Genomic DNA, 23,661 nt, shown 5'->3' with positions numbered 1-23,661 from the left:
AGAAATATACAAATACCATTCCTTTCTTCAAGGCATTTACTATTTATTTAAGGAAACATGAATTTTTACACTAAAAAAGTATAAAAGTAATAACAACAACTATAACAAAGGAAACAAAAATGTTACTAGGAGGCTATGTGGAGCAGTAAAGGAACTTACGGTGTCTAAGAAACCTAAATTTAATCCAGGTTCTGATAACACTTTGGGACCTAGGGACAATAAACATTTAGCTAGTCTCATATTCTCATCTGTAAATAAGCATAAAATAATGACTTAATATGGTTCTGATTACTAAATAAAATTACATGTGTAAATCCTAATATACTACATGAATATATATATGCCTTCATTGAGGAGGAGGCTTGCCTCAAAAGAACAAGTAGTATTTGGCCAGACAGAGAAGAAGAGCAAAGGCATTATAGGCCAAGGAAAGGGCTTGATGAAAGACATGAATTTGAAAAAGTGCAAGGTGTATTTAGAAGAAAGTGAGTTGAACAATTTGGCTACAGCAGAGTTCATGCAGATAAGCAGGTAGGGAAACAACTCATATGATAGATGGGCCTTGGATGACTCGCAAAGGAATTTCTGAGGGTTAGAATAGCTCTCATACATATGTAGACATCGAAACACAGAATGATTAAGTGACTTACACAAGGTTATGTCATTAAAAGTGGAAATAGAATCCCAAACATCCATCTGGCACTCTGTCTCCTTGATGGCCTGGCCAGTGGTTAAGACAATACCTTATCATCTTCCTCGTCAATTCATATCTGAAAGCTTATAGTCTGTTAGACATTTTTCATACTACACTGCAGATATCTTACCCAGCCCTCCAGTTTAAGTGCTGCATTTATGGCAAGAAAAAGCCATTCTGATACAACCAAGGGGAATGAAAAACAACGGTCTGTTTCTCAAAAATGAGATGGTGCTTTGCAAAAATGAACTGACTTTATGATGCCATCTGGAAAATGCTTTTGTATTCCCGATACAGTGTGCTAAGCATAACTTAAAGTTGACTAACCAGCTCTGAAACCCTTTCTTCTGCTTCTTCACATATGGATGTAGCTGACAGTAGCAAATGTTATTAGTCCTTGGACAGGACATCTGGTATGGCTTCCTAGCAGCAAGGTGTGCAATTCTTGGGTGAATTTCAACAGAACACATAAGCCTCACTTTGGAAAATTTTCAGAATTGAGCGGGTCCCTGGTGATTGACTTGGTTCAGAAACTAGTGCTTCCAAACCAAATTGGAAGGAGGGAATATTTTTCCAAACCAAAGGAGGAGATTTTTTCCCCCCTCTTTCCCTATTTCCTTCCCTCTTTCCCTATTTCCTTCCCGGCTTCCCTCCCTTTCTCCTTCCCTTTCTTTCTTTCCTTTTATTTCCTTCTTATTTCTGACATTTAAAGGTTGTCTGTGATGGGTAATGCCCTGTGGTATAATTTGGACAAAATTATAGTCAGACCTGTCTTCTCTTAGTGTTGGCAGATGTTCCTCACAGTTTCTTCCAAAGTAACAACAATCTTTTCACATAATTTATGGAACTGGATAATGGAATTATGTACAGAGAAATTCTTCGCCTTTCTCAACTTTAGTAATAGAACCTAATTAGCACCAGTAGAAAAGATTTAGAATGTCATAAATAAAAGAAACCTTCATTAATCCGGATAGGAATTAAGCAGAAGCTAACTTTGTTTTATAAAAGAGTTGCAAATAAAATAGCCTAACACTCGCATAGGGGAACATTTAATTTGTTGAAGGGAACAAATTGCTTTAAAACAAATAAAAGCACCAATTTATGGATGAACAACAAGTATGCTAAATACAAATCATTCTTCTCTATTTGGAAATAGCTTTCCAACTCCTTTTCTCAACAATACTTATCTAGCCTCACTTGAATTGCTTTATTTACTTGAAATTAATAGATAATGTTTCCTTTTAAAATGATCATTTTATTGAGACTGATTCCCATATTTGGTATTTGTTGTTCAGTTGCTAAGTTGTGTCCGACTCTGCGACCCCATGGACTGCAGCACCCCTGACTTCTCTGTCCTTCACTATCTCCTGGAATTTACTCAAACTCATGTCCATTGAGTCATTGATGCTATTTGGTATACATAGTTAAAATTAATAAACATGCTTTTTAAACAATTATTTTATTTTTTAAATTAATAATAATGGTCAATACATCGCATTCTTACATGTGTTGTGTTCGCTCGCTTTGGTCGTGTCTGACTCTTTGTAACCCTATGGACTGTAGCCCGTCAGGCTCCACTGTCAGGATTCTCTAGGCAAGAACACTGGAGTGGGTTGGCATGCCCTCCTCCAGGGGATCTTCCTGACCCAGGGGTCAAACCCACATCTCCTGTGTCTCCTGGGCTGCAGGCTGGTGCCTTACCCACTGAGCCACCTGGGAAGCTCATATTTACATGATGGCTGATTATCTGGTTAGTTAGTTTTTTAGTGTTTTTGCCTCTTCCCAACTCTGACTAACCATTTTTTTTTTTTTTTTTGAGGGGGAAAGTAGTATACTTAATCACTCCATAGATAAGACAGAAAGTAAATTGAGTTTGCTTAATATTCAGCATCCCATAAAAAGATTTGGTTGGGGGGAATGAAGGTTGAAATGCTATCTGAAATGCTGCTGCTGCTGCTAAGTCGCTTCAGTCATGTCCAACTCTGTGTGACTCCATAGATGGCAGCCTACCAGGATTCCCTGTCCCTGGGATTCTCCAGGTAAGAACACTGGAGTGGGTTGCCATTTCCTTCTCCAATGCATGAAAGTGAAAAGTGAGAGTGAAGTTGCTCAGTCGTGCCCAACTCTTAGCAACCCCATGGACTGCAGCCTACCAGGTTCCTTCGCCCATGGGATTTTCCAGGCAAGAGAACTGGAATGGGTTGCCAGTGCTTTCTCCGTATCTGAAATGAAATATTAATATTTCAGTTTCCACACTGTGGCACCTTGGTTGATTAAAAACAATAACTAGGTCATAAGTCAGTTTATTTTAAAGATCCTAAATTAAAGGAACGTAGAATTATTATACCCTTTGGTATCAGTTATCTTAGCCTTGATTCCACCATTTCTAACTCTTAATATTTCACGATTCAGACTTGTCTGACCGTCACTTAAATGTGAAAGGCAGATAATAGTTGCTGTTTACTACATTTACAATTGTTTACCATTGCTACATCACGTTTATTGAGTGCTTAATACATAACAGGCACTGTTCTAGGGGTTTTATACATATTCATCCATTTAATCCAACTATCAAGCCTATAAGGTAAATATTTTTATAAATCCATTTTACAGATGAGGTAACTGAGTTATGGAGACGCTAGCTGACTTGCCTAAGGTCACACAGCTGGCCAGTGGAGGGGCTTAGACAGACTTCACTTTATAACTAGCTCTGAAAGTTTAAGGTTAAAGTGATTAGCCTGCATAACAATTTCACTGTGTGGAATATTTTTTAAAATGACCAAACCAAGCCAAACAAAAATAGACACGGATACAGGAACAGAGTAGCAGATACCAGAAGAGAAGGGGACTGGGGAGGAGAGAGAAATGCGTAAGGGGGGTCAACTGTATGGTGACTGACAGAAGCTAAACTTTTGGCTTGGTGTTAAGCACGCCGTAGTGTATACAGAAACTGAAATATAAAGTCATACATTGAAACTTATGTAATGTTACCTCAATACATTAATTTTTTTAAAAATTAGCACACGAGCTTGTATATGATAAGGGCTTATTAAATGCAGTTGCTTAACATTTCTGCTCACTTCTCATGCTCCTTTTCCTCTTCTTGGCTTCAACATTTTAGGGTGTCTCAAAGGTCTCTCCTGGTTTGTTCTCATCTCTTCTTATCTACACCATCTCCTTGGAGCCTCCTCCACTCCAAGCATGCAAATACCAGCTCTGTGCAGATGACTCCTGTGAAAAACCAGCAAACCAACCAAACAGAAGCAACAAAAAAAGCATACTCCTTCTCTGTTTTTCTCTACTCGTAGTACTTCTGACTCCAGATGAGTGGGTTTTCCACTCATCAAGCAGGTTCTGTGACACCAGGTGGATGTCCTGCAGTTTCACTCAATTTTATCACTGTCTGCTGCTGAAGAAGCATCATTACCCACAGGTTAAGGGCTCAGTCTTGGAAAACGGTCTCTCCCCTCCTCCTGCTTCAGATGCCAATAGCAAGTCCCACTTGTCACCGGTACTCTGACCCAAAGGATGTAAACTGGCATTCCCACAGCCTCATCTCTGCACTTGACCATTTTCTAGAGTAGCTCACAGAACGCAGAGAAAGACCTACTTATACTTATCAGCCTGTTTTATAATGAGGACTATACTACGCAATACAGATAAACAGCCAGATAAAGAGATACATATGGTAAGACCTGGAAAGGTCCTGTGCACAGGGGCTTCTTACCCCGTAAAGCTGAGGATAACCACCCTCCTGGCATGCAGCTATATTCATCAGCCCATAAACTCTCAGGATTCCACAATTTCCAGATTTTTATGTAGGCCTCATCACCTCCATGACTGATCATGAACTCAGTTTCTAGTCCCTCTCGCCTTTCAGAAGGATGGGTGATGGGGTTGAACACTCCAAATGTCTGATTATGGTCCGGGCTTCCATGGTGGCTGGGTGGTAAAAAAACAAACAAACAAAAACCTGCTTGTCAATGCAGGAAGGAAGATCCTCTGGAGGAAGAAATGGCAACCCACGCCAGTATTCTTGTCTGAAAAATCCCATGGACAGAGGATCCTGGTGGGCTATGGGGTTGCCAAAGAGTCGGACATGACTTAGTCACTAAACAACAACAGATCATGGTTTGGTCTTTTTGATGATCAGCTCCCGTCCAGAAACTATCCAGGAGACTGCCAAGGGTCACCGCATTAAAACAAAGGACACATATCATCCAGGAAATTCCAAGGGATTTAGGAGCTCTAGGTCAGGAACCAGTGTCAAAGCCTAACATATATTTTCTCCCTTAGTTCATGGCTTCCAGTGCTTTGTCTCCAGTCCTTACATCTCCCAGCCCTTCAGATTCACCTACCCTACTGCCTACTCTCTATATTTACATCATGTTTAACAGGCAACTCAAGCATACAAGCCAGAAAATCACACTTGGCTTTTCTCCCGTCCTCAGAAGATGATACTGTCATGGGTCCTTTTGTTCCTTATAAAAATCTAAGATTTATGACCCCACATCACATCCTTCTGTAGGTCCTGCATATTCTCCACTTTTCTCTGCTTTCCACACCTCCAGTTTTCTACATGTGTTTACATAGCCTCATGCAGAGCACCCTCCCTCTTGCTTGACTACCCGGTAGCCTCCTAAGGAGTCTCAGCTGCTTCTCAGGATCTTCATTCACATTCATGATCTTTCCAGAGGCACTGTGCTCGTTTACAAATATAACTCACTCAAGGTACTCTCTTCCTTAAAATCCTCAAACGCCTTTGTATTGTGTTTAAACTCAAACTCTATCACGATTCATAAAGCCACTCAAGATGCAGCTTCTGACAAAGTTGCCAGCCTTGTTCTAATCACTGCTTTCCTGTCCACTACCTCCAACAACTCTGATCTGAATCGCAGATCCTCAGGCACATTCCTGTTTTGAACCTTTGCCCAGTTTTTCCTCTCCTAGAAATGTGTCCTCTTTGATCAGCCAATGGCTGGCTCCTTTATGTGACTTCAAATGTCTCCTCCACAGAGAGACTTCCTACCTCCCAGTTTGAACTAGCTCTTTAAATTCTCTACATTGTGTTACACTGTGCTATTTATAACATGATACTGGTTTTTATTGTCCTTCTTTTCAACAGCAACAACATACACATGAATGTGTGCATGCTTGCCTGAAAATATAAGCTCTGTGAGAATGGGAATCCTGTCTTTTTTGTTGATGTTGCTCTGATTCCAACATTTAATGTGTAGTAGCCAAGGAAAGATAATAATTGAATAAATAAATGTATTAAATTATAGTTGCTGCTATTAATCTTCCTTCTTAAGGTCAAGGACAGCTTGCATCTCCTACCCATCTTACATTCCATGACAGAACTAGCCTTGGCCGAGTTAACTGCTCTAGGTAGATTGAAAGATGAAAAGGGAAAAACAACTTATTTGTGGAAGCTGAGAAACCACCTACAACACCACACAGAATTTAACATTTGGTGCAAACAGCTCGGAATTACAAGTGGTGCTCAGTAAACAATTAGCATCTGTATTCCGACGTGAAGCAAACCAGTGGCAATTTCAGCTCAGTTCAGTTCAGTTGCTCAGTCGTGTCTGACAATCTGCAAGCCCATGGACTGCAGCACGCCAGGCTTCCCTGTCCATCACCAATTCCCAGAGCTTACTCAAACTCACGTCCATCAAGTCAGCAATACCATCCAACAATCTCATCCGCCGTCCCCTTCTCCTCCCACCTTCAATCTTTCCCAGCATCAGGGTCTTTTCCAATGAGTCAATTCTTCACATCAGGTGGCCAAAGTATTGGAGTTTCAGCTTCAGCATTAATCCTTCCAATGAACACCCAGGACTGGTCTCCTTTAGGATGGACTGGTTGGATCTCCCTCCAGTCCAAGGGACTCTCAAGATTCTTCTCCAACACCACAGTTCAAAAGCATCAAAAGTTTAGTGGCAGAGTTTAGTGACAGAGAATTAGCACTAGGTGATGCTGGGATGTGCAGGAGGGCAGGCAGGACAGTCTTTAAACAGGTGCCCAGCCACCCGGGGTTCAGAGGCCAGCTTTCCAGACCCAGCAGGAAACAGAAACGCCAGACACTAAAGGCAAAGCCACATTTCTAGAAGAAATGGGTGTTTAATCTGCTGAGACATTTGAGAAACCCAATTCGAAGAACAAAGTGGGGTTCTGTGAATTAGCATAGCGCACACAAGAGGTCTGTTATTCTGCAGGCAGAAGCCCACTTTCAGGGCAGGAGACGCCGCGGTGACTTATACCAAGTTCCAGGCTAAACGTGGACCAGGGGTTGGGGAGGTCATCACATGAGGCTGTGTTCAAAGCAGGGGGCAGTCCAGTCAGACAGGAGGGCTCCATCGATTGCCTTCTACCACATCATAGCGCTGTCAGATGTGACCGAAAGCCCATCTTTCTGCTGGCTGCTCTCGATCAATGTGATGGATCTGCCCCTCAGAGGCCTGTCTGAATCCTATTATTCTGCCTACACGCATGTGAAGCTAAATTAATGATGATGACTCATGGGCTTCCAAGCATCTGTAAACTGTTATTATCATCATCCACACCAGCACTTTATTGATCTCTTGTATTAGGCACTGACTCCTCGATGACCATTCTTCTTAAGGAAGCCAAAAGTTTAACCATTTTTTCCTTTCTACCAATAGTCAGAGTAAATGTAGATCCAGTCTTTGCCCAAGGCTAGACTAGTGATAATGATTATTAAAACTGTGTGGATTTAAACCTAAACCTGCTTCATAGTCTTTCCTCAAATGCTCCAGGCAAAAAGGAGTTTGCTGGAGATAACTTCATCACGCTGACACATGTACTGAATTGGTTGTCATTGTTTAGTGGCTAAGTTGTGCCCAACTCTTTTACCAAATAGCTAAATAAAACATTACAACTTTTTTGTTTAACACCAAAAACATTTTGTATTAGGGTATAGCCAAATAATAATGTTGTGATAGTTTCAGGTATAAAAGTGAGATTAAAAAAATAAATAAATGGAGATGTGCTGTAAGAGTAAAATACACATCAAATTTCAAACACTTACTGTGGGAAGTAAGGAATATATAATATCTCAAAATAAAAATAAAGAAGCCTCAGAGAGCTTCCTTGGCTTCCCAGGTGTCTCAGTGATAAAGAATCTGTCTGACAGTGCAGGAGACATTATGGGGAGGGTGAACATATTCTTGTTTTGAGGGGGCTAAGGGCAGTGGAAAAGTGAGACACTTGCTTTTAATTCTGGTTCATTAGTTCCGGGTATTCGGATATTTTCCTTTTTTTTTTTTTTTTTAATTGAGATGTAATTGACATATAACATTGTGAAAAAAAAGAAAACCACATTAAAACTAATTATGAATATATAAGAACAAATTTAATTTTGACCTTTGACACTCCTGTTTCATATTCTGTAATCAAGGATGATCAGAAAACTACTTCAGGACTGCTTTTCTGATCTGCTGTAACCTTTATTTGGTGTTTCTCTGTGTGGTTGACTGGGCTTCCTGAATTCTCTAATAATTCAGGGCTTAGGTATTATGATTTCAGTCAGGCGCCACCTCTGCAGCCTTGCTGTCCCCACGCTCATATTGGGCCTCAGTTAGTATCTGGCATGAAGGGAACACTCAAGAAATAATACTGAAAGAGTAAATGAGTTTTCTTTTCTTGGGACCATTAATCCTCTACTAACATCACCGACTCAATGGACATGAGTTTGAATGAACTCCGGGAGTTGGTGATGCTGACAGGGAGGCCTGGCATGCTGTGATTCATGGTGTTGCATAGAGTCGGACACGACTGAGCAACTGAACTGAACTGAACCATACATAGGCCCTCCGTAATCACAGGCCTGGCCTAAGGTTTTCTGAGCATTGTAGAAATGGAGAAGGCCTGGTGGCTGTGGTATCAGGAAAGTTTGACAAACAGATCTGTAACAACCATTGAATAAAACACAAGCTTCTTAATACTGTGAGGCACGTATAGAGATGCACAGATAACGCATGCACAGACAGCAAAACAAGCATGGGGCTTTAGTGAACGTACGCATGCCTGTCCAGTCCATCTTAGTTCACTGATTCCTACAATGTCGATGTTCACTCTTGACATCTGTTTGACCACTTCCAATTTGCCTTGATTCATGGACCTAACATTCCAGGTTCCTGTACAATATTGCTCTTTACAGCATCGGACCTTGCTTCCATCTCCAGTCACATCTACAACTGGGTGTTGTTTTTGCTTTGGCTCCATCTCTTCATTCTTTCTGAAGTTATTTCTCCACTGAACTCCAGTACCATATTGGGCACCTACCGACCTAGGGAGTTCATCTTCCAGTGTCCTATCTTTTTGCCTTTTCCCACTGTTCATGGGGTTCTCAAGCAAGAATACTGAAGTCCAGTGTATGTACTTCATCTAAGTGGAGGACTAGGACAGTGTGACATTCATCCTTGTTACGACCTCTCCTCCACACAGCAGAGTCATAGGTTGTAATCCAGTTCACCTGCAATGCTCTAGGGAAGACAAAATAATTTTAAGCTTGTTCTTCTTTTTACGTATATCTTTACTCCTTCCCCTTTTCAAACACAGGAACTGTAATCTATATTCTCAAAATTCAAACATTTGTGCAACTTTGTTTTGGAGGAGAACCAACTAGTACATATGCTAATATATAGACATCCTAAAGTGTACCTGACTGTGAGAAACATATAGGGTGTTCCCATGAGTCAACAGGATGTGAAATGCATGAGATGCCTTTTTTTTTTTTTTTTTGTGGATGATGCAGAGTGAATGCAATGGCATCAGCAAATAAAAGGATCCACACAGCAGGAGATGTATAAGTGGTTTTCAACCTAAGCTAGATGTGGTTATTTAGCCAACGTCCTACTTTATTAAGATATTACCTCTTATTTAACAGGTCATTTAGACATTTTCCACTTTTTAAGGAACTTCCAGTGTATATGATAGATACAGAGATTAGAACATTACAAAAATGTGTTTTTCTCTTGAGATTTTTTTACATTGTTAAATTTGCATTGTGAATGGTAAGTAGGGAGCTTCAGATGCTACATTCTTAAGCATCTGTTCAGCCAATATGTGATTAAATATTATAATCTGCTTCAATCACATTTGCTTCACCATTAATCATAACCCAAAAATTCTGCCTTGCACAATAGTTTTCAGTGTATTCATACTTTGAAAAAGCATAGTTAAATAATTGCTGGTTATAAGTCCTTATGAAAACTTCTGTTGTGAAATGTCTGAAACATGGATTAAAAGGTATTAATCATTACCAAAAATAATCTGAAAAATGGGAGAAACGAAAAACAGATAGTTATTATATAATTACTCTTCCCCTCTTGTTTAAATATTAAAAATGAAATTATAAATTATGTGATAAGGACTACTGGATAAACATTCATTCTTCATCTCTTTCTTTCTAATTTTTTCTTATATTAAAAATATTTTCTTTAAGTCTATATACTTTGAAAGTTTTCATTTTATGCTGTTTTGAAGAAAGTAAATTGTCAGTATCTCAATTTTGAATTTTCATCCTTGCTTACTAGTCAATATTGATAATGATGGGGTCTCATGGTTAACCCAAATGACAGTATTCTATTAAAACATCAATAGCCGTCAGCCCTTTATCAATCATCAATTTCCAGATTTAGCAAATCAGGTGTCTGTTTTTTTTTCCCTATTACTTGGGCTTGCTTCTTTGGTAAATTTCTGCAGGAATAATAAGAGCTTCTTTTGTCACTTTCTGCATAGATTTTCCTAGTTTCTTGGAGAACAGGGGAATCATTTTATGCTGAAATTCTCTGAGAACTTACAGGAGTGTGACAGCTAAAGGGAAGAGACAGGAGGCTGCTCCAGGGAGGGACACCTGCATGCAGATGGCTGACTCTGCTGTGGAAAGGGAGTCGACGGCCTTTAACAGCGGAGCCCAAGAGAAACTGACAACTGAAAAGCAAAGCTAAACATAAACCTTTTATCAAACTTGCACTGAATGAAAAATGTTTGTATATCTATCTGAAACACATTTTTTAGAATCAGAGAGACCGTGGAATTTATTTCTCTTGAAGATGGCTGAGGATTTGGGGCAAAGCATCTTCAGACTGAATCCTTTCTGCTCTTTCCTACCTGTGAAAACAGATAATGCTTGCCCATCAGGAAGGGCCTTAATGCTTTTTGAGCTCTATAAAGTTTCCTTAACTAAAGATCAAATTATCCAGCATTTAGTTTTAACCAAGGATCATTTTATTTTCTCTTTAAAGAATCGTTTTCTCAAAAGTAGAGAACAAATTGCATATAGCATTAATAAATACTGCTTCTCTCCCAAACACCTCCTCCTTGCTTAAGGAACTGTATAGTTTCTCAAGCATGGTGTGGATGACTGATTAATCCCCACTACTGGCAAGGGGAATAAACAAAGAAAATTTATGTACACCCACAGATTATACACACACATACACACACACACACACACACACACACACCCTTGGACACAAATAGCAGTGTGCCTGTATAACCCATTTATTGGATAATCAAAACTTGCTCAGATGAAAACAGAGAGCTTCACCATATTTTCAAACCTTTTGCTTTAAGCCCACTTGGCAGGCTCTTCCCTATCTTTGTCTGGGTAAAATCTTAGTTCCCACCGCACTTGCAGTCCTAATTGGATATCTACTAATCATGTAAAAAACCCAATCATTCTAATATCTACCACGAGAGTTTCATGGATTTCAAGTTCCCTGAGCTCAGAAGGCCCCTGGCCTGCTGAGGAAGGCGGGGTGGCAGTCTCTCTCCCCAGACCTGCTCTTCCAGCTCCCTGTCCATCCCCGCTGTCTCTGGAGAGGACCGTATCTCCCTGGGACAGCTGTGCATCTGACTCTGGAACCCTCTGTACACAACCAATTAGTATTTGTAATATCTCTGCATACACAACTCAGAGACCTCCTAAAATAAGCTGAACTGAAGTGTGTCTTGATGCAGGGAGAAAGGGCCTGGGGGCCGCAGTGGTGATCCTGGACGCTCTCTGCTTTGACTCTGCTGTGTGGTGTGGTTACTCATATCCTTACAATTATCACTAAAGCTTGAATCTGCATGAGGTCTCAAATTCACGAAAGTCTGACCTGACAAATTATCACCTATGTTATCTTTGACAGCCTAACCCCTTGCATTAAAAGGTAGGGTTGCTTTAAATCTATTTTCTCAAGTTTTGTGCCTAACACCTTTTTTTCACTGCTGCTGCTGCTAAGTCACTTCAGTCGTGTCCAACTCTGTGCGACTCCATAGACGGCAGCCCACCAGGCTCCCCCGTCCCTGGGATTCTCCAGGCAAGAACACTGGAGTGGGTTGCCATTTCCCTCTCCAATGCATGAAAGTGAAAAGTGAAAGTGAAGTCGCTCAGTTGTATCCGACTCTTAGTGACCCCATGGACTGCAGGCTACCAGGCTCCTCCGTCCATGGGATTTTCCAGGCAAGAGTACTGGAATGGGGTGCCATCGCCTTCTCTGAATAATAGGGTATAGAAAATATAAATTTCTTTGGTTTTCTTTGGGGGTTCAAATCTGACAGGCACTCCCTGTATGTAAGGTTTTTCCATCTTAAAGGTGGTTCTTTATTTCCACTATGTGACAAATTCCTTAAGGGTAAAGACCATGAATAACTCACCTGCAGATCAGTGTGAATGTACACCTAGCACAATGTAGGTGCTCAAATAAGCGAGTGGTGCTGATCTAAGTTTTTGGCCTTGTCATTTGCTGGAGTTTGGTAAAGAATCTGCCTGTGATGCAGGAGACCCCAGTTCAATTCCTGGGTCATGAAGATCTCCTGGAGAAGGGATAGGCTGCCCACTCTAGTATTCTTGGGTTTCCCTGGTGGCTCAGATGGTAAAGAATCATCTTCAATGCAGGAGACCTGGATTTGATCCCTGGGTTGGGAAGATCCCCTAGAGAAGGGAACAGCTATCCACTTCAGTATTCTTGCCTGGAGAATTCCAAGCACAGAGAAGCCTGGTATGCTACAGTCCATGGGGTCACAAAAAGTCAGACAGGACTGAGAGACTTTCACTTTCATGAATGAGAGATGGGCCTGAGTTAACATTTACTTTTGTCTCAGGGGCTTTATTTTGGGGCTGCAGGAGAAGATTGCAGTACAAGCTCAGAAGAAGAGAAGACAAAAGCATCAGCGAATAGGTGGTATATATTCCCTTGTCAAACACCGTGCATAAATTTCAGCCTCTTACAGAGAAGGGGCTGTCTTCAGAAGGCTATGCTGAGACATGGGGCTTAAGTCATTTTGCTTTGGTCATACATCATGTCACAGGTTAAAGGAGAAAGGCCTTCTCTCCTTTATTCTTGGAGAAGTTATTTTTCCAACAGTGTGACAATTAAAGGGATTATACCACTTTGAGGACTGGCCACTTTGGAAACCCACAGAAAGCCCAGCCTTGGCAGGGATCAGTGTTCACGTGTGGGCAGCAGTGGTTATGGGGAAGGTGCTGTCCTCAAGTAGCATGGAAGACAAGTGTCTATAAAAACAGCATATTGAGAGAATACAAAAGGATTGTTCGTGAGGAGGTAGAAAAAAAGCCTGAGAATTCAAAACACAAATGAATAGATTAGAGGAAGTTTTAATGGGTGGTGTGGGGTGGGTGCGTGGGGTACAAAGTCCTGCATTAAATAGACTGAAGCAATGAAAGAGTAAACAGTGCATGTTCATGTCCAGTTGTCCTTCGCTGCTGGTGTTAGGTGGCGAAAGAGGCCATGCATTTCAGTGGGTATGCTATAGGAGAGCTCCAGTGCAGATAGTAGTTTGTACAAAAAATAGGTTTCTTATGATGCACTGGGTGACTTCCAAAATCACTGGAGGCTGTAGAAGCAGGCTCTGGATTGAGCTTCCAGGAACTACTACCAGTGATGGGAAAGCTTCCACTTGAACTGTAACAAGCCATCACATTAGGAAGCTGCTAGCCCCAGTGTTACCCTGCCTCTCACAGTTTACATCAACAAAACGGAGGCCTCTTAACTCTCCACTTGAAAGAGCTTCAAATTCAAATCCCATAATGATTTTACCAGGTTGGTGCAACCTAAGTGATATCTATAATATTAGTTGCAAGGAAATCTGGGAAATACAGTTGTCAGCCTTCCGGCAATAGATTTGATGAAGACACAGAAGAAAGAGATTAGAATGGATACCAAACAAATCAGTGCACAAAAGCCACCATAACTGCATTTAGGAAAGCCACTACTTCATCCTCTACTTTACATAGTCTGCTTATTCAACTATATTTGTTGAACGACTGTTATGTTTTAGACACCATTCCTTGGCTCCAAAAATGAACAAGATAAAAACGTAGAGAAAGCAATTTGGATTCTTTTCCTCTTACTTCTTTTCTTCTGTTTTTTTATTCTTTATTCTACCTTGGAAGCAGGATTTGGGGTAGTACGATTTGGAGCTGAGTGTGTCTTCTGCAGGAAGTGCCTTTGTCTCTAAGAAGGAGGACAGGCTGGGACAGTCCAGCAGAACCAGAGGCTGGGGACTGGCTGCTCAGAACTGGCTGTGTTCTCAGCCTCAAGGGGGAGGATGGCAGGGATCACGAGGCTGCTGCGTTTTCTAGCTCTGTTCACCAGGGTAAAGAGGAGAAAGGGATTTGGACACAAGCCCTCCTCGTGATAAAACTTACTTGACTATAATGTCTTTTCATTTTATTTCAGAAGATAAGTCTGGCCATAGCAGCTAAAGGGAAGAAACTGGAACACACAATTGAACAGAAATGCAAACAAAAACCAGAAGCAACTGGGCAACTGTATCGAGGGAAACTGACTCTAGCCTGGGTGGTTTAGAATGGCTGTGAGAGGCGGAGGGGAAAATTGCGGGGTGCAGGTAACTCACTGATCCACTCAAATATACACAGGCTTTCAAAAGGTACAAGAAAGCCAACTATTACAAAGGAAGACTCTTCCCCCAAATGTTTCCTTTTTTATATTTTCTGATTTGAACTGGAAATAATATGAAAAAATGTGGATACTGTAAACATAAAAAATATGAGAAAAATTGCAAAGAAATAGTCACAGTTTGGAAATATTTTAAAGTTTGGATGAAATGAATAATTATTTAAAGAAGACCAGCTTATTTATTTATAACCAGCTTGATTTTCTTTTGGGGGCTGGGGCCTGGGAACGGGATTCTGAAAGAACTCTGTTTAATGGAATTGTCCGAAATGTCAACAAAGTGCTCAAGCTCATTTATACCTCCACAGACTTTTTGTAAGATAGAAGAGTTTTTTTTTGTTCTTTAGTTTCCATTTTATAGATTAGAAAATTATAGAGAGACAGAGATTCAGTGCTGAGTCTAACGTCACATAATGATAATTGCTGCCTTTCACTGAGGGTGTTTTGTAGGGTAGGTGTTGAAAGACATTTACTTTCATTATAGTTAACCCTCATAACACTGCCACAGTAGTGGCTTTCCCCCCTTTTACAAATTGGAAACTAAGACCAAGAGATGCTAAAGAAACTACTAGCAGTTGCGAAGCCACCGAATACTAGAGCCGCCATGTGAAACTAAGCTCATGCGCTTTCAGAGCCCATGTGTTTTCAGTACCCTGCACAGCTGTCACCGGTCGACCGCCCTGCCAGCACTAGACCTGCTAATAGAGTCAAAGCCTTGATATGCAGCTCAGCACTTCGCTGAATGATAAATAATAAATGAATACATATCATTATTTGTATCCCTTTTGGCCCTCCTATGCCACACTTGTAACTTGCATTCTTCTCTCCTGGCAGTTTCCTCCCTTTTCACAGTCTTTTTCCTGTTTTCTTCAATTATGAAATCAGCTGCAACACTGTTCCTTTCCTTAGAAAAATATACTCAGCTATTTGGATTGTGGTTATGATTGTTCTCTCAGAATACTAAACTGTCTCATTGACAATTCATGTTTATACAGTATTTGGATGCATATAGAAAGCTGAGAGCCGAAGAATTGATGCTTTTGAACTGTGGTGTTGGAGAAGACTCTTGAGAGTCCCTTGGACTGCAAGAAGATCCAACCAGCCCGTTCTAAAGGAGATCAGTCCTGGGTGTTATTTGGAAGGAATGATGCTAAAGCTGAAACTCCAGTACTTTGGCCACCTCATGCGAAGAGTTGACTCATTGGAAAAGACTCTGATGCTGGGAGGGATTGGGGGCAGGACGAGAAGGGGACAACAGAGGATGAGATGGCTGGATGACATCACAGACTCGATGGACATGAGTTTGAGTGAACTCCGGGAGTTGGTGATGGACAGGGAGGCCTGGTGTGCTGCAATTCATGGGGTCGCAAAAAGTCGGACATGACTGAACTGAACTGAACTGAACTGGATACATATAGGCTCAGCTGATCAAGAGTTAGCATGGGCTCTGAATTGCAACACCCTAGAAAGACATGGGGTAGGTTGAATGGCCTACTAAACAAGAACAAGAGTCTACTCATTGCCACAGGCTACTTTCCTAGCTGCAGAAGTCTGGACCATGAGACTCTGTTTAAACTGTATAGTAGGAATTCAGAAACCAGTACTTAATCTCATCGTCATATTCAAGTACTGCCAATAGCCAAAGCAGGAATGGAAAAGAACAACTCTTGGTGGTGCAGAGGAATCCTCCAGGAATCTCCCTACCCTATGGTAAGGTCCAATATTCCTTTGGTGGGTCTTCCTTTCAAGGGAGTCGTGCTATGAAGGCAACAACCTAATCCATCCATTGAATTTTTCATTGGCTGGTTCTGCAAACAAAAGCTTTGTAGACAAAAAAAAAAAAAAGGGCCTTTTATTTATTTAAATTTAAGATACCAAAATTACACCATTAAAGACAATGTTTAGTTATCTCAAGAGCTCTAAACCTAATCTATATATTGACTTTCAAAGAGTTCACCAGTCCACTGAATTGAAAGGAAGACAGTCTCATTTGTGTAGACATGCATTTTTGGGTGGGCGATGAGGAGAAAACAAAAAAAGGTCTGAAATAAAAGAAGGAATATAGAGCTTGCCTGGAAAATCCCATGGATGGAGAAGTCTGGTAGACTGCAGTCCATGGGGTCTCGAAGAGTCAGACACGACTGAGCAACTTCACTTTCACTTTTCACTTTCATGCACTGGAGAAGGAAATGGCAACCCACTCCAGTGTTCTTGCCTGGAGAATCCCAGGGACGGGGGAGCCTGGTGGGCTGCCGTCTATGGGGTCGCACAGAGTCGGACACGACTGAAGCGACACAGCAGCAGCAGCAGTAGCAGCAGCAGAGCTTAAAAATACAAAATCCTGAGATAAATCAAAACAAGTATGAACTGTGCAAAAACAATTTTGATTTACAGAGAAAAACAAAAAAACCACTGAATTATTTGATAGCAATAGTATTAAATATGGGAAGAAGATGATAGGAGTTAAAGCAATCTAAAGTCCTTTTGGTTTTCTGAAAGAGGACGAAAATACTAATTTTAGATCATGTAAAGTTAAATGAGCACTAGAATGTTTTAGGATAAACAATAAAAGAAGAGAAATAGAGAGTTTAATATTCAGATTGTAAAGAATTAAGGATAAAAAGCAAACAACCCAAAACAAGTAGTTTAATAGACACAAATAAGATTACATCAATGAATTCAAATAATTACATCAAATAAAAGAGAAAAACTGTTTTGGTGAAAGGTAAACTTGTCAGTCTAGACAAAAAGATAAAAAAAATCTCACTGTGTTCTTTCTGAGAGGTAGATCTAAATCAGAACAAAGAAGAGCTGAAAGAATGAAAAAAGATACACAGCAAAATTATTAAAATAAAGAAGGCTGGTATGACTGATCATAGACTTTAAAGCAAAAATAATTGCTAGAAAAGAAGAGAGAGCATGTATTGTTTAAAAGTGGAATTTTCCAGGAAAATGTAACTATTTCAATATTGGAGCTTATGGATACCTAAAAGTTTTCTTTAAAATAAATGTATATAGTAAAAATTGACCGACTCCAATAAAAATGTGGTAGATTCACTATTGTGGTAAGAAGGTTCAAGCTATCTCAGTTATCAACACATGAAGCTGATCAAAACTCAGCAATGCTACAGAAAATATTAAAAAATGCAAGCAACACAAATGACCCAATGGACACATAAAAATACCTATTTGTTGTACAGTTCTTTCTGGCACACAAGAAATTTTGCTCAAATTTATCATGTATTAAAAAAGCAATGTGGACAGCGACTGCAGCCATGAAATTAAAAGACGCTTGCTCCTTTAAAGAAAAGCTATGACCAACCTAGACAGCATATTAAAAAGTGGAGACATCACTTTGCTGACGAAAGTCCGTAGAGTCAAATCTATGGTTTTTCCAGTAGTCGTGTATTGATGGGAGAGTTGAACCATAAAGGAGTTTTATCACCCAAGAATTGACGCTTTCAAACTGTGGTGCTGGAGAAGACTCTTGAGAGTCCCTTGGACTGCAAGGAGATCCAACCAGCCCATCCTAAAGGAAATCAGTCCTGAATATTCACTGGAAGGTCTGATGCTGAAGCTCCAATACTCTGGCCACCTGATGCAAAGAGCCAACTCATTGGAAAAGATCCCAATGCTGGGAAAGATTGAAGGCAAGAGGAGAAGAGGATGACAGAGGATGAGATGGTTGGAGGCATCACTAACTCAAAGGACTTGAGTCTGGGCAAACTCAGGGAGGTAGTGAATGTGCTGAAGCCTGATGTACTGCAGTTCATGGAGTCACAAAGAGTTGTACATAACTTAGTGACTAAACAACAGCAACAAGCCAAAAACAGTTTTTTAATATTCTAATCAGTATCAAATAGTACATTCTTGACTATGAGATTAATTTAGCTATCAGTAATAAAAATAAAACTAAAAAAATTCCATATACTTGGATGTTTAAAAGAAAACAAAAAGTCTCCAAATCAAAGAATAAATTATAGTGGAAAATGGTTAGAACCAAATGATAATGGAAATAAAATATATGTGGGCTATTGTTGGTGTAAGAGAAAATGTCAGTGACTATTACACTTTATGACTATTAAAGACACAGAAACATAGGTTAAAAGCCTCCTGTAAATAGAACACCAGACACAATTATAGAGAAAAGTCTATCAACTATCAAGTAGCTAATAAAAATTGTATAGTTTTTTTCTGTAAATAAGAAAAAAATAAGAAATGTTCTGAAAAAGCTATTTTTAATCTTAACAGCTATAGCAGAAAGGAGCATATCAAAAATAAGTAGACCTATAACATTCACAAGCATACATGCAAAATTTTTAAAATATATTTGGAGACTGATTTTAGGCTTTCATTTTTAAAAAAGACTTTATGATGAATATGTATTAATTCCAATAGCAGAATGCATCCTTTATGATTTTATGTCTTCTGATTTCCATCATTTTTTGTGAAGTTAACTCAGTCTTTCCTTTTTACTTTGAAAGTATGTGTTTTCCCCCCCTCTAGATGGTTTTAAAATTTTGTACTTATTTTTGGAGTTTTGCGGTTTACTGTGACAAGTCAAAGTGGAAATATTTTGTATTTATGTTGCTTAGGGTCTTTAGAGCAGTTTGATTGGATAAGTAACTTTTGTAAATTTGTTTTGGAAAGTTTTTGGTTACTATATCTTCAAATGTTACTTCTTCCCCATTTTCTCCCTCTATTCCTTCTTGGGTCACCAACCACATAGATGTCACATGTTTTCACCATGTATAGTAAGTGTCTTTAATGCTGTTTTTGTGCTCGTTTTTTTTCTTTGTCCTTGAGTGTAAATATTTTCTACTGGGAGGGAAAACCTGGAAGCTCGCGCCTGGTTTCTCCTGGACCTCCCCATGTGCCTTTTCTCTTTGCTGGCTTTGATCTGCATTCTCTTTCTATAATTCATTATAACTGTGAGTACAATAACTTCTAAGAATTTTAAGTCCTTCAAGCATGAGGGAGGTCTTGAAGACCACCAATACAGACACCATTAACGCAGAAACAAATCTAATAAATCAAGGAAGAAATCTAATATGTTCAATACCTCTACACATAAAATTATAAAACTTTAAAGTATGTTTAAACACATGTATACCTGTGGCAGATTCATTTTGATATATGGCAAAACCAATACAATATTGTAAAGTTAAATAAAATAAAATTAAAAAAAACTTTAAAGAAAAACATTGAACAATATTTAATTAAGTTTAAAGATGTTTCACCTCATGAATAAGAAAATTCAGTCATAAAGATGTCATAAAATTTTGAAGAATCATCAATAGCCATGGTGAAATTCTGATCTAAATTCCAATAGATTTTTAAACAAAATTGATGATTTGGAATTTTATGTGCAAGAGCAAAGGGAAGGATAAACACATTAGGGGAAATTGGCACAACAAAATAGAGTTATAAATTTATATCAATTAGGACTGGGAGGTTGTGAATCAAGGATAATCTAATTGACCAAAGGAGCAAGAATAGAAAACTCACATGTGAAGCTGTTAATTCTCATCTGATTAATAATTCAAAGTATATGACAAAACTTCTAAATTTTTAGAAGAAAACATTGGAGAATATTTTTTTAGGCTTTGTATGAAAGGGTTTCTAAATTAAAATAATAAACACAATTCATAAAAGAGAGTATTGATAGGTCTACTTTGTGACAATGAAGAGCTTGTGTCCATCAAAACAAACTATAGAGGAAGTGAAAATGTGAGCCATATTGCCAAACATATGATCAAGAAAAGACTAGTGTCTAGAATGTACACACAACTTCTAGAACTATTAGAAATCAATAAGAAGAGGACTGTATCAAGATGGTGACATTGGAGACTTTCCTGCTTCCCACAGATATATCTAATATACAACATGGGTCAATTCCGTCTGAGAGAAATCCAGCAGCTATTTGAGTTACTTCTACATAACAGGCAAGTGGGAAAATACCACACTGACTTGCGTAGGTATTTGCCATAAATCCTATTGCCATAATCTCATACCCAGCACAGAGCCTTACAACTGGGAAGGGACTCCCAATATCTAGCTTCTTCTTGAGGAGTAAAGGGTTTGGAACATACATCTACTGACCTATCATTTAAGGATGCTGTTCTAGGAATGGACCCTCAAATCACATTAGCCCTCACTACAGGACTATTGCAAGCAAGAATCAATTGCTAAACAGATGCACAAAAATTCTATGAGGCTATCCTCCCCAGGCTCAGTGCAAAGGGAGGAGATGAAAATACCCATCTTCCTACTTTTCCCTGGAAGAAGTTTGGCTACATATTTACTCAGCTACAGCCAGAGTATCTGGCTTCTAATCAGCCTGCAGCTAGGTTCTGAGTAAGGCCAAACAATACCTCGGTGGACACTTCACCCGCGTTATTTCTCCCTCAGTCTTGCTCCAACAATAAAACCAGGTTGCTATCTTCTTAGAAGGAGCTTGTTTACACATCTAACTTTTATGACTGCTACCCAAGCGACAGGACCCTAAATTATCTAGCTCTAATGGTAAATGGAGTTCAGCATTTGCAAATACCATATAAGCTTATTAAACAAAAAACAAATGAAAATAATTTTCAAGTCAGCACACAAGCACATGCTGAAGCACTCCTCCTGAACTCAGCACAAAAGGAGCAGGCAGAATGTCCATCACTATCTCCTAATTTATCCCTGGAAGAAATAGGACTCTGTACTTTCCCAACTACTGCTTGAGTTTCTGGCTCCTAATCAACTCGCTGACTGGGATTCTCCCAAGGGCCTGAAAAAACTATCTCCTCTGGCTCACTCCAACAGTAAAATCACACCTTCAGCTTCTCCGTGGAAGGAGCTTCTCCATACATCTAGTACCCCAACTGTTAAAGCTGCTACCTTAGAGACTGGCTCCCAGATCACACAGCTCTGGGAGATGATGAGGCCAAGCATGATGAGTTCCTCAACACCACACAAAACAGAAGTGGTTCTATTTGGGCACACAAGCACTTCTAGCATCTATTCCTTCTGGCTTAAGACAGAGTAAGAAGGTAAAAACAACCATCACCAGCTTTTTTCCTGATAGGAAAAAAATCCCCTGACATTCCCATCTCATACTGATGTTGATCTTCAAATTAGCTTTCACTCAGGAGAGGACGGAGAAGGTAATGGCACCCCACTCCAGTACTCTTGCCTGGAAAATCCCATGGACGGAGGAGCCTCATAGGCTGCAGTCCTTGGGGTCGCTAAGAGTCGGACACAATTGAGCCACTTCACTTTGACTTTTCACTTTCATGCATTGGAGAAGGAAATGGCTCTCTCCAGTGTTCTTGCCTGGAGAATCCCAGGGATGGGGGAGCCTGGTGGGCTGCCGTCTATGGGGTCACATAGAGTCGGACACGACTGAAGCGACTTACCAGCAGGAGAGGAAGCGTCAGGCAATCAATAGTCCTTCAGGAGCCAAACAGGTATATGGGTATTGGCCCGTGCTGTTAGGACACTGAAGGACTTCCCTGGTGGCTCAGACGGTAAAGCGTCTGCCTAAAATGCAGGAGACCCGGGTTCAATTCCTGGGTCAGGAAGATCCTCTGGAGAAGGAAATGGCAACCCACTCCAGTACTCTTGCCTGGAAAATCCAGTGGACAGAGGAGTGTGATAGGCTATACTCCGTGGAGTTGCACAGAGTGGGACAAGACTGAGTAACCACTTTTCTTTCACTTTAGGACACTGAAGGATCTTGGCACACCATCATCTACTGGGAGCCAGTAAGAACAAGGATGGTGTCTTGAACAATCACAAAGGTTTGAGGGAAATCCATGAGCATAGGTTGCGTTGATTGAAGAGATTCATCTCTTATATGAGGAGAGTCTTTCAAGTGTAAGAAAGATGGAGGTTTTATCTAAGGCATAAACATCAAAACAGAGTCAAAAAAAAGAAAAAGAAAAAATTGCAATAAATTACTTAAATCTATATCTCAAGGAACTAGAAAATGAAGGAAAAACTAGGTTCAAAGCTAGTTGAAGGAAGTAAACCAAAATCAGAGCATAAATAAATGAAATAGAGACTAGAAAGACAGTAGAAAAGATCACTAAAGCTAAGAGCTGATATTTTCAAAAACTGACCAAACTTTAGCTTGACAAGTTCACTGCAAACATCAGACTCAATGGTGAAAAACTGAAATATTTTCCTGCATAAATGGAACAAAACAAGGTTATCCACTCTTGCCATTTTTTTTCATCAGTGTACTGTAAATTCTAGTCAGAAAAACTGGTCAAGAAAAAGAAATAAAGACAACCAAATCAGAAAGGAAGAAGCAAAATTGATTCTGTCTGTAGATAACATAATCTTAAATATAAAAATACATTAAAAAGAATACATTTGAATCAGTTCTAATGAGGTGGATGAAACTGGAGCCTATTATACAGAGTGAAGTAAGCCAGAAAGAAAAACACCAATACAGTATACTAACGCATATATATGGAATTTAGAAAGATGGTAACAATAACCCTATATATGAGACAGCAAAAGAGACACTGATATATAGAACAGTCTTTCGGACTCTGTGGGAGAGGGAGAGGGTGGGATGATTTGGGAGAATGGCATTGAAACATGTATAATATCATATATGAAATGAGTTGCCAGTCCAGGTTCGATGCACGATACTGGATGATTGGGGCTGGTGCACTGGGATGACCCAGAGGGATGGTACGGGGAGGGAGGATGGAGGAGGGTTCAGGATGGGCGACACGTGTATACCTGTGGCAGATTCATGTTGATATATGGCAAAACCAATAAAATATTGTAAAGTTAAAAAAAAAAAAAAGAATCCACCAACAAACTATTAGGACTAATGAATAATTTCAATAATTTTGTAGGATGCAATATCAATATACAGAAATCAGCTGCATTTCTATATGCTAATAATGAATTATTTAAGAAATTAAGAAAGCAATTCTATTTATAATTGCATCAAAAATAATAATATATTTAGAAATAAATTTGACCAAGGAGGTGAAGTATCTGTCACTG

The 23,661-nt window shown here is 39.7% G+C and overlaps 1 non-coding gene across 1 annotated transcript; it reads left to right on the top strand.

Moving 5' to 3' along the window:
- The first annotated feature begins 22,142 nt into the window (after nt 1-22,142).
- TRNAF-AAA (transfer RNA phenylalanine (anticodon AAA)) lies at nt 22,143-22,215 on the top strand. Its single transcript has one exon. It is a non-coding gene; the product is annotated as a tRNA-Phe (tRNA).
- The last annotated feature ends 1,446 nt before the right edge of the window (nt 22,216-23,661 follow it).

Source organism: Bos taurus, chromosome 15, assembly GCF_002263795.3.
Source record: "Bos taurus isolate L1 Dominette 01449 registration number 42190680 breed Hereford chromosome 15, ARS-UCD2.0, whole genome shotgun sequence".
In the NCBI taxonomy this organism is placed as follows: Eukaryota; Metazoa; Chordata; class Mammalia; order Artiodactyla; family Bovidae; genus Bos; species Bos taurus.
The sequence above is the reverse complement of the archived record's forward strand: the minus strand, read 5'-3'. Positions and strand labels throughout refer to the sequence as shown.